The sequence below is a fragment of the Dreissena polymorpha genome, chromosome 11, assembly GCF_020536995.1.
Source record: "Dreissena polymorpha isolate Duluth1 chromosome 11, UMN_Dpol_1.0, whole genome shotgun sequence".
Lineage (NCBI taxonomy): Eukaryota > Metazoa > Mollusca > Bivalvia > Myida > Dreissenidae > Dreissena > Dreissena polymorpha.
The window spans coordinates 61,585,875-61,597,646 of record NC_068365.1 but is presented as its reverse complement, the minus strand read 5'-3'; positions in this window follow the sequence as shown (position 1 = coordinate 61,597,646).

Below are 11,772 nucleotides of genomic sequence, written 5' to 3'. Positions count from 1 at the left end.
CGTTCCATGCCACAATTATTATTGGTTTTTGCGTGTATTATAATATCAAACTTCGGATTGTCTAGCTCAGCTGGTAGAGCGCCGGAAATCAAATCACGGTTTTGGTCTCCATATAACTGGTGTGGGGATAGGTCATGTAAATCTTTCTGTCGCCATTTTTCCTCCACATCTAATGCAATGTGGTTCAAGTTGGGCAGTTGTCAGTTACTTGCATACGTATTTTCACTTGTCAACAGCTATCACAAGAAAAATATTTAAATATAAATTTAGAAATAAATATATCACCGTTTTATGTTTAAAAGTTAGTTTTAACTTCAAGACATTAACAAGTGAAAAATTATAGGTGTTATACGTGTATTTTTTTTTTTCATATTATTTTTTTATTAATCTGTAAGTTACCTTTTAACGGACGTAATTAAGCTTTGTTTTTTGTTCGTTTATATAAGTTCTTGGCCTTATTTATTGTCATTGGCAAACATGCTGAATGTTATTTTGTGCAAACAAATATTTTGTAAACGTGAAAGTCAATTTGATATCTGTACATGACGTGTTATTCCGTATGAATTCTGTACGCGCTTGTTGCAGAGGATGCATTGAGAGCTCTATTGACAGTTAATGACATTTGACAAGTGTCGCAATGACATTTTGTAGAAACTTAAATTAATAAACAAATTCTTTTATATTGAAAATTTCATATAAAATAAAACATGTTTCCGGCAATATTTGAAATGCTGCATGAGTTTCTGGTTTGATATAGATATACGTTCATATATATACAACGGAGTTAAATTTGTACTGTTTGTTTAATATTTTGCTTAAATGGCGTGCAATAAAAACATTAAAATCAGTGTTTTTATTTTCCATTTAGGTTAATACTACTTACTTCACAACGATGTTAAATACCTGCCTTTATGTTTTGCTAAAAATCCTTTTTTGAGTGGCCCATGCACGTGTGATCTTCTGTCGTAAACCATACATGTAGGTAAAAACCTTGCGGACAAAATATGTCGGTCTAAATTGTGTCAAAGCTTTATTCATTGTCAAAATCTGAAATACTCGTTGCAAATTTTAAAATTGAAAATATCGACCGTAAGAAAAAAACATTTTGTTGTTATTCTCACCATTTTTTAGTTAAATAGTTAAAGGTAATCAATTTAATTAAGAATGCTAACCAAATGTATTCAAATGTTAACACTATATGCAATTAATGAATTGATCGTTGAGATATTGCAATTATGTATGAACAAACTAATGTTCAGCTACCTTAGTGTGTATTTAGATGTGGTTTAAATTCACAAAATACAGACATTAAGTGCAGAATTTTTCCAAAATTTAATGGAGAAATACCAAATTATTGTTCTTGTTTCTGCGCTTTTTAGTGTAGGACTGGTAAATTGACAACACTATGTTGCCGCTTTGTTCATTTGTTGTAAGATGAAGCCACAAACAACATTTAATTTGAGAATATTTCGTGTATTTAAATATAATTATTTTTGTACAAAAATATATAAATAGGTGAACACAACAACCATATAATATACCACTGCATCATAAAAATACACACATTTATTTGAGTTTTATGTTCTATCGTGTATTATACAGAATTTTATCTAAGTATAATGAAATAAAATATGCAATTCTATGTTTTCAAACACTGAAGCAAACAATTGGAAATTCTTCGCCTTTAAACAGTAAAATTTATCAGAACAGAGCAGAATAGTTTATTTCGACTTAAGCGTATACAGCTCATCGTCATAAACATACATAAGCAATAACAGCATGCGTTAAATTAAATACAAAACATGCATCATTTCGAAGACATATCAATATAAAGGAATGAAATACAACATGTTTTAGTGAGGATGTCACATGGATGAGGTTACTACATAGTGATTACATGATGTAAAAATGTAGTTTATTAATTGCAACACGTATAACATAATTGCAAATTGTTTTTTGTGAAAAATATATAATTTATTCTACATATATAAGACATTTTCTCGCATTTTAAAGCATTTTAAACAAAACATGGCTAGTTTTCTTAGCACTATTTTATTTGAACTATTAAGTAGTTCGATAAACTTGAATATATTTGGGCGAGATCTATAATACTTTGGAATTAATGAATTCCTAACATCAGCATAGTGAGGACATTTAATAACAAAGTGATATTCATTTAGGTTGCATAAAACACAAATTCGTTGATCTTTGACAATGTTCTGGTGTCTATCCGTTTCAATAAATAATTTGTGAGACGACAAACGTAATTTTGCAATGATATTCCTATGTTTTTTTTATTTTCAACAATATCCAGATACGCAGATCTTTCGTCACTTGATTAATATAAATTTTTTTAGAAAAATAATAATGGAAACAACACATTTAAATCACACAAACGCGGCATCGTTTGAATTTTGGTTTCAGATTCACTGTCGATCATTTAAGAATGTATTGAAGAAAATACTTTAACTCGCTACTTATTAAGATCACTTGCACATTGCATTTACATTTACATTTTTTAGTGAAACCAACAATCAACAATCATATATACATAATAACGAACACATGTTATGAGTTTTTTTCTGCATAAAACTTAATGCTTAATCAACATTAATAAATAAACAAATGTGAAACAAACAATACGAAACTTCCGACATTAATAGATAAATATGAGCCTGGCGGGTCTGAGGAATGTGCGTTAAGTGTCATCCCAGTTAAGCCTGTGCACTCCGCACAAGCTAACAGAGACGACACTTTCTGCCCAAACTGGATTTTCGCTAAGAAGAGGGCGTCTTTAAGCGAAAAACATCATGCTAAAGAAAGGTATCGTCCCTATTTAGCCTATGCGGACTGCGTAGGCTAATCTGGGACGACACTTTACCCACATGCAGTAAGCACCGCTGTCACAAAGAGAGGTTCATACCAAGACAGATTAAAAAGTAGGCTGTAAAACGCTATGATTCTGTATTCAAAGCATCTAACATATCGCTTACAGCGTCCTCTTGACGTCTCATAAAATCCATTTCCGGTTCAGAGTCCTCCTCTGTATCACGATGTGCGCTGTGATTATTGTCTGATACACTCTCCGCTTTGTTGTCTTTTACCTGATTCTTTATCGCATCATTACCATCGTCTGTTGGTGTAAACGTTTCGTTAATGTATACTGCCGCATGGTTGGTTTGTAATCCGATTTCGCGATCGTTCTGGTATCCGTTTTCGTACAGAGATAATCGACGTTTATGTCGCCATTGTCTTCATCTTTCTCCGTCATTTCTGATTCGAAAAAGTTTCCTTTTTCGTATTTCGGGTTATGATATAAAGTCCCAGTGGCACTCGTATCGTAAAACGCTCGTTTTTTATTTCCACTGAAATAAAATGAACAAAGTAGTGCCAGACCAACAAAATGCGGTGTTTATACAGATTTGTGCGCAGTAGAACCAGGTAAGAAAACCTGTGGTATTTTAACCGGTTCAAATGTGGTTAAATAATTGGAAAAATACATTTTTGCTGCATAACTATCCTCTGTCGATGATCATACAACACGAAATGAAAAAAAAGGAAAAAACCTGTCTTCATATCGAACCTTTACGACCCGTGTCATGCGAAAATAGGTTTTATACCACATTTATTATCTTCTTTCTCTATTCTTATGGTTGATAGAACAGACCAGAGATAATTATATTAATATATATATATATATATATATATATATATATATATATATATATATATATATATATATATATATATATATATATATATATATATATATATATATATATATATATATATATATAGTCATATAAGTAAAATGTAATAATCCAGATTGTGAATATTATATAATAAAAGTAAAAACACGTATCTGGGATTTTAAATATATATTGATTTAGCCAACGCGTTTCGCATAGCTCATCAGGGCATAATACAATATACTACCTATATTATGGTAATATATTGTATTATGCCCTGATGAGCTATGCGAAACGCGTTGGCTAAATCAATATATATTTAAAATCCCAGATACGTGTTTTTACTTTTATTATATATATATATATATATATATATATATATATATATATATATATATATATATATATATATATATCAATTTTTAATTTGTTTTATGGTCTTCTGATTATTGTTGAAAACGTTATGGCAAAAAAATACATAGAAAATAACCCTCTGTTATTTAGAAGCAATCGATTGTATGAATAGTTTGATATATTGACCATGTAACTGAGTTGTAATAACGTATAAATCATAGATTCCAGATTTCAATATTTCATTTACAATATTTCCAAAAGGCTAATGGCCCATGTGGACACATTTAGTACATGCAAGTGATAACAACATTAATAATACTATTAATATATTTTGATGAGTTAAGTTATGAGGGAGGGAGGTTGTTGAACATTATACATACTACATACACTATATTAATCTCAAGCATTTTACACAAAAAAAACATCTTACAAACAAAAAGCTATATAAAAGGGTGACTGACATTGGAGGGTCACCTCTGGTACCTTCACAAACCATGTATGCGGTTTTCTAATGAATTCCAATCTAGTTTACACAAAAAGCACTCACGAATTGTACCTGAGAATATGATGCATTTATTGAAGCGTTAATCTTAGGAATAACCAAAAGTTTTTTTTGACAACTATATGGACCGTGCTGTGTAAAAAATGGGTTTAATGCATGTGCGTAAAGTGTCGTCCCAGATTAGCCTATGCAGTCCGCACAGGCTAATCAGGGATGACAATTTCCGCTTTAATGATATTTTTCGTTTAACCCTTTACCACTTTGATACATATTTTGACGTATAAGTGTAGTCCAATAGAAAGTTAAATTTAATGAAATACCTTTCTTACTAAATTCAAGCTGTAAAGGCTTCATTTCCAACCCTAAGATACTGATGAGCATCAAACATCATAAAACCTGAACAGAATGCGAGTTACTCGCAGGCTGTTCTGGTTTTATGCTGGTTGCAAAAGCCTTTTTCACTTTGCTTATTATGGGGGGGGGGGGTTAAAAAAGTATCTTCTTAGCAAAAAGCTAGTTAAGGCGGAAAGTGTCGTCCCTGATTAGCCTGTGCGTACTGCACAGGCTAATCTGGGATGACACTTTACGCAAATGCATTAAACCCCCTTTTCACAGATCACGGTCCATATAAAATTATTGTAACTGATTACTGTCATTCTCATATTGAAGACACTGAAATGAAGGAAGATCTAGAAACGGAATGTTTATACACCGCAATCCTACAAATACCCACAGAAACCTACTCATTTACGAAAGCCTAAAAGCAAGGAATTAAATACATGCAATTAATTCGAGCAAACCGATAGAAATATATATGTAGCAATGCAAACCCACGTGAAAGATACTTTGAATAACGGAAACTCGCGGAGGTAGGAAATTGTGCACGATATACACTTCTTCGCAATTCAAATTTTGGTATGTGTAGGTTTATTGCTTATTAATGTAAATGGCCTGTTGCAAGTCTTCACAGTTTAAATCAACAAATGTGTTCCAGTTAATGTTAAATAGTCTTTTGCCGGCATTTCGCGAATGATCGAACTTAAGTCATGCCGCATCAAATCAGGTGATAGTGACATAACTCAAAAGGTTGCACCTACCAGCAGGACACGATGATCGCTATCACCACGAGTAGTGTGACACCAGCACAGGCAGCTATGACGGCGCTATCTATAACAAAGAGCAATTGTAAAGTTAGCTGAAAGCCTTTGAAAAACGTAGGTAGAAAAGCGAGTCCGGGCTCGATCCCCATTCTGGAAGTGCTCTCAATAGAGTCTCGTTCCTGAAAAACTGGGCTTAATGCAAGTGTCGTAAGGTGCAGTCCGCACATGCTTATCAGGGACGACAATTTCCGCTTTTATTGAATCGTTCGTTGAAAGGAACTCTCTTCTAAATGAAAACTTACTCTAGAAAGAAAGTGTCGTGCTCTAGAAAGATAGTGTCGTCCTCTAGAAAGAAAGTGTCGTCCCTGTTTAGCGGTCCAGGTTAATCTGGGACGACACTTGTCGCATATTCATTAAGCCCAGTTTTCCCACAACTAGCTCAATATATCTCACTCATGACGATGAGTATTCTTGCCTTCCCATTTTAACGGACTCTGACGGGTCTAAAGAAGTAAAAAGCTTTGAAAATAAGACAAATGTAAACGTTAACTAAGTAAGGAGCGGAACATTATCTATTCCGAAACCAGCTGGCGCCTCACAATTATAAACTATGTTAAGCATTGCCTCTCGTATACGTACACAGTGAAATTGGTTGTGTGATATACACATTAATACACTTGTATATATTAAGTCACTTTTGTAATCTCAAGTCAATATGTCACAATACTATGTGCATTTATGAGTATGTTAATTGGGAGCATTATTATACAACGGGGCAATATATCACGCCAATATAACCTTATATAACGTCTGTGTGTCATTATACAGTGCGTATTAATTAATGCATTATGTAACACCATCCATATATAGAATACTAACGATATTAAATCGCCGAAAGCGAAGACCAGCCAATCAACCAATGGCATTTCACTGGCTAATTTTAACAGCTGTAATATGCATGTTTACTGTTTGCTAAAGGATTTTCAGCGAACAGGTCTTATAAAACTGACTATACCTGGTCAGGGAAGCTTACCCCGTATCAAAAGTCTACCAGGGTCGTGGACAGATTTATCAATATGTTTGAATAATATGAAGTAATTCAATTTATTATACAAGTGTATCTGTATCAATTCGGTGCATACAGTTAACCAGCTTGGAAATGGGTTATACTTGACAGCAGTCAGCAGTTACTGGAAATGTTTGAGTAACACCTATCGACCTGGTATGTTGCATTCCATTTTCAAAATACAAATTAATTCACTTAGAAACTTGACTAGAATACCCGTCAAATTGCTTGCATCCACTTACATATTTACAAAGTACATAGAATACCCGTCAAATTGCTTACATCCACTTGCATACTTACAAAGTACATAGAATACCCGTCAAATTGCTTGCATCCACTTACATATTTACAAAGTACATAGAATACCCGTCAAATTGCTTACATCCACTTGCATACTTACAAAGTACATAGAATACCCGTCAAATTGCTTACATCCACTTACATACTTACAAAGTACATAGAATACCCGTCAAATTGCTTACATCCACTTGCATACTTACAAAGTACATAGAATACCCGTCAAATTGCTTACATCCACTTGCATACTTACAAAGTACATAGAATACCCGTCAAATTGCTTACATCCACTTACATACTTACAAAGTACATAGAATACCCGTCAAATTGCTTGCATCCACTTACATATTTACAAAGTACATAGAATACCCGTCAAATTGCTTACATCCACTTGCATACTTACAAAGTACATAGAATACCCGTCAAATTGCTTACATCCACTTGCATACTTACAAAGTACATAGAATACCCGTCAAATTGCTTACATCCACTTACATACTTACAAAGTACATAGAATACCCGTCAAATTGCTTTCATCCACTTACATACTTACAAAGTACATAGAATACCCGTCAAATTGCTTACATCCACTTACATACTTACAAAGTACATAGAATATCCGTCAAATTGCTTACATCCACTTACATACTTACAAAGTACAAGAGTTGCCTTCAATCAAAACAAAGTCTACCAACCCTTTAGGCTGTACATTGAATGCGTGAAACTGTAGAGCATTTTTCCTTTGAAGTGCTCGTTTCAAAAAAACAAAGTGACATCATTTCCATGTATCAAATTAAGCCTTTTTAAATTTTAATAGCAATTTTGATAAGCTAATAAAGAGCACAAACTAGTGTCCTTCTAGATTGTACATTTTTCGTAACAAACGGCAGTCCAGGGCATATACATGGCTCACGAACTTCACATTTTAAAGTCCCAATACTGGCGATATTCTTTTCACATTTATGCAAACAAATGTAGCTAAATATATGTTATGAGTTAAGTAAGAAATACACTTGGAGACTTTTCTAACGCAACAGGTATTCAAATCCATAAAGCTTCCTTATGTTTTTGTTGAAATTGGGACCATGAATAATTCAATACATGTCTTATCATTCCTGTAAATTAAATTTAAATTGATAAACACAAAATATATAACTTAAAAAATTAAAAACATCACTTACAAAGTCAAATTGTCAAAATTGTACAACGTAAAATAAGAACAATTTGAAAAGTCACAAATATATCGATTTCGAATTGCTAATGCCTTGTATGTACCCCCATGACTCGAACAAGTGTACACATCGCGTTTTCATTGGAGCCACGTAGTTAAGAATAAAAGATTGCGGGTCCACAAGGGCCTTTCCTAATTCACGCAGAGTGAGACTTGTGTAACGCAACACATTTCAAGCTTGAACATCTCAGTTATGAGTAAAGCTTTTTATTTAAAATTGTACATGTGATCATTTGACTTCATTCGGTGCAATCTCACGAAAGAATCGTTCATCCGTGACGATCGGACACTTAAGCACGTGTGGTAGGTAGCCTGAAACATGCACATTGAGCTGGTGCGCTTATGAGTATTACTACGAGTAATATTTTTTTCAATTAATTGCACGTGTAAGAAACCACATAAAATGATGAAATTGAAATAAAATTATAATTATATCGCGTTTCACCATTTTCACGTACAAAACGATAAAACCGTACCTTCCCTACACGCAAAAGCGTCCTATCGTCACGGATGAATGATTTTATTTGAGCTTTCACATAGTCAAATGATCACATCTAAAATATTAAAGGGGCCTTTTCACAGATTTTGGCATTTTTTAACTTATTCATTAAATGCTTTATATCGATAAATGTAAACATTGGATCGTAAAAGCTCCAGTAAAAAATCAAGAATAAAATTAAAAAAAGGAAAAGAACATTGCCCGGAACAGGTTTCGAACCAGTGACCCCTGGAGTCCTGCCAGAATCCTGAAGTAAAAACGCTCTAGCCGACTGAGCTATTCCGCCGAGTACACGTACTAAACGTATTTAATACCTTATATAAGCAATCTTCGTAGTTTCACAAAATTTAACGACAAAAACAGAACTCTCCAAATTATTCAATCGTTTCGCGTTGCAACGCTTTATAATTTTTAGGTTTTAAAATCGTCAAAAGATGCATATAATGGCTATATTAGACCATGATAAATGTTCAGTATTACTGTTTCCTCACAATTATCATAACTAAAACGAAAATTTGCGATTTTGAAACAACTTTTTTCAATTTTGTCAATTTACCAAAGCGTGAAAAGATCCCTTTAAATCAAAATCATGACTATAATTATAACGGAGATATTCAAGTTTGAAAAGTATTGCGTTAGAAAAGTCTAAACGTGTAATAGCAAATTGCATATGTGTGAAAAATCTAATCAAGTGATTTAGTACTAATTTAGAGACTACAAAGAAATAAGTAGTAAGAGACAAGATGTGGTTCGCAAGCTGGAGTAAGCACAAGGGACAGTGGAAGTGCAACGTTGTCCATTTATGGTGTTGGATTCACTGACATTGTACAAAATACTTGTGTAAAAACATAATGTCACTAAACGGTTCTCCAATAAACGGGCATGAAGAATACAGAATACCGATTGGGTAATAGTATGCCGAATACAGCCAATACTATAGTTGGCCGGCTTTCCATAAGACAACATCCTTCATATTAAACAAATATAAATGATTCAATATAAGGTTCTTATTACCAGATATAATGCCACATAAAAGATATGTTGATAATTGGGCAAACTATAAATTTCAGACGAGTCCATTTAACGATTTGTTGGTTTAAATATCAGTGCATTACCACTATTATAAAGACGGAATCACATCATCATAACAAATAACCAAATAAGTTAAAGATATACCTATATCATATCATAGTTATCCTGCTATTAAGAAATACCTACATTATATTAAGAAGTATTAACATCATGTGATGAAGACAACACATCTGGTGATGAAGTAAACACTACATATACATAAGCAATGACACACTATAAAGAAGTAACCACTTCGAAGAAAGAAGTGACCACATCAAGTAAAGAAGAATCGACCTCATATAAAACATAACGCCTAATATAAATAAGTAACCACATCATATAAAGAAGTAATAGCACCATATTAAAGAGATAATGCACGATTTTTATATCTGTTAAATTGTAATATATTGATGAAAATATGTTACAATAACACAAAAAGGCAAGAAAAAATATACATTGAAGACGAATTTCATAAAATGCAGCATAGACAAATTAGCGTCCCGAGCCGATTGTGACGAAGATATTTCGTACATATTTTCCTGCAATAACGAAAGCATTCGTCTTTTTCTTAGGATCGGAGTTTGTGTTCGTGTGTCGTATGAATAGCATGTTGACAACGAGGTTACGGTACATATATCTCTATTTAGACAGAACAACGTTAATTGTGTACGTATAAGACAGTCAAGGATTTCCATTAGCGGTGCATGAACCCCTTTTTCATGATCAAAGAGAGGCCGAAAAAATGTTATCTTAAGTAGAAAAAAGACATTTATTCCCGAAACACGTATATACTTACAAGGGAAGATGGTCATAGTGCCTTTGGGACTGGAACTAGTTTCATTTTGAGGAGCCGGTGTGCTTTCTGGTGATGTTGGGTTATCCGATGTTAGTTCTTGCGTTGTTTGTTTTTCTGTTGTCGCTTCTTGTGTCGTTGGCTGTTCCGTTTTTGGTTCAGTTGCTGTTTGTGGTGTTGTCGTTTGTGTCACTGTTGTTGTTTGTGGTGTTGTCGTTTGTGTCACTAAAGAAGTGTGTCGTGCTGTCGTTTGTGTTTCTGTAGTTGGTTGTGGTGTTGTCGTTTTTGTTACTGTTGTTGATTGTGGTGTTGTCGTTTGTGTTACTGTCGTTGGTTGTGGTGTTGTCGTTAGTGTTACTGTTGTTGATTGTGGTGTTGTCATTTCTGTTACTGTGGTTGGTTGTGTTGTTGACGTTTGTGTTACTGTTGCTGGTTGTGCTGCTGTCGTTGGTGTTACTGTGGTTGTTTGAGGTTTTGTCGTTTGTATTACTGTTGTTAGTTCTGGTGTTGTGTTTTGTGTTACTTTTGTTGGTTCTGGTGTTGTTGTTTGTGCTGCTGTTGTTGGTTCTGTTATTGTCGTTTGTGTTACGGTTGATTGTTCTGATATTGTCGTGTGTGTTACTGTTGTTGGTTCTGGTATTTTCGTGTGTGTTACTGTTGTTGATTGTGGTGTTGTCGTTTGTGTTACTGTTGTTGGTTGCGGTGTTGTCGTTGATGTTACTGTTGTTGATTGTGGTGTTGTCATTTCTGTTACTGTGGTTGGTTGTGTTGTAGACGTTTGTGTTACTGTTGCTGGTTGTGCTGTTGTCGTTGGTGTTACTGTGGTTGTTTGAGGTTTTGTCGTTTGTATTACTGTTGTTAGTTCTGGTGTTGTGTTTTGTGTTACTTTTGTTGGTTCTGGTGTTGTTGTTCGTGCTGCTGTTGTTGGTTCTGTTATTGTCGTTTGTGTTACGGTTGATTGTTCTGATATTGTCGTGTGTGTTACTGTTGTTGGTTCTGGTATTGTCGTGTGTGTTACTGTTGTTGGTTCTGTTATTGTCGTTTGTGTTACGGTTGATTGTTCTAATATTGTCGTGTGTGTTACTGTTGTTGGTTTTGGTGTTGTCGTTTGTGTTACTGTTGTTGATTCCGGTGTTGTTAGGTTTTGTGTTGTTGAGTCTGGTGCCGTTG